The 1,166-nt window shown below is 34.2% G+C and overlaps 1 long non-coding RNA gene across 1 annotated transcript; it reads left to right on the forward strand.

Moving 5' to 3' along the window:
* Nucleotides 1–6: 6 nt before the first annotated feature.
* LOC121964630 lies at nt 7–777 on the forward strand. The gene is made up of 3 exons (XR_006107385.1): nt 7–135; nt 216–290; nt 542–777. It is a non-coding gene; the product is annotated as an uncharacterized LOC121964630 (long non-coding RNA).
* The last annotated feature ends 389 nt before the right edge of the window (nt 778–1,166 follow it).

Raw genomic sequence — 1,166 nt, forward strand, 5'->3', positions numbered from 1 at the left:
GAGTTCTGCGATGCTCTGAAGGATCCTCTGAGGGTTCCTAATCCAAACTCAGCCACCCTGATCCACATGGATCTGCCTCGACTCCCTGGAGACCAGATTCACTGTGCAGATGTCCTGTTTGCTCTGTCCACACAGGTAACCACACCTGCTCACATATTGTTATTATTATTATTATTATTATTGTTGTTGTTGTTTATCTCTCTTTCTCTCTGCAGGTGTTTGGTTTCTCAGGACAGTTGGAGACTCTGAAAGTCAAAATGGAAGAAAAGTTTGTCAACAACTCGGCAAAGGTTTTACACCTTTCTATTCTATTCTATTCTATTCTATTCTATTCTATTCTATTCTATTCTTTTGTACTCTACAATATCTGTTATTGATCAGAGTTAATAAAGAAAACTGATCAGAAACTGATCCAAGTACACAAGTTTTATAGTTTCACTGTTTATATTATCAAAAAGTTTAATCATTATTTTTAATCTGATTATTGATTATTGTTTCCTCTGGTTCCTAACAGATGATTATTGATTATTGTTTCCTCCAGGAGCCGCCTGAACTAGTCAGCAGCACCCTGCAGAGGAATCAGGAAGATGTGGAGATGGCTGTGATTTAGTGAGCGTACAGGAAACATGTCCTGCAGCACTGATGAGACGGAAAAACCAGGACATTAGTATGAAAACAGCAGGACTTTAATCTGAAAACAGCAGGATGCTCTGAGTTAGATTGTGATTATGTTCTTCATAATAAAACTGAACTGAATAAGACGACTTTATAGTGAAGTAACACAACCGAATTTTAGTGACTTTATTAGGAAAATATCACAGCTTTACATATTTAGACACATTTTATTTTCAACATTTGAATTAAACAAACTAACAGCATGAACACAGAAACATTCAAGTGTAAATCACACAAAAATAATGTCAGTATTCATAGTTATTAATGAACTACTTTATTAATTATTATTAGTTATCATATTATCAGCTTTTTATTAAAGGAAAACTAACACTTTGAAAAAGCAACATTACCAGGAAAAAAAGTGACATCAGCATTTAGAAGTTAAGTTAATTATTTTTTATAGAAAGAGAAGCTTTTTCTCTTGTTCATCTCCATTTTTTTATTTCTGTGTTTCACTCACCTGATCACCCAATCACCTGATCAGCTGATCA

The sequence above is a fragment of the Plectropomus leopardus genome, unplaced genomic scaffold (genome assembly GCF_008729295.1).
Source record: "Plectropomus leopardus isolate mb unplaced genomic scaffold, YSFRI_Pleo_2.0 unplaced_scaffold16460, whole genome shotgun sequence".
Classification (NCBI taxonomy): domain Eukaryota; kingdom Metazoa; phylum Chordata; class Actinopteri; order Perciformes; family Serranidae; genus Plectropomus; species Plectropomus leopardus.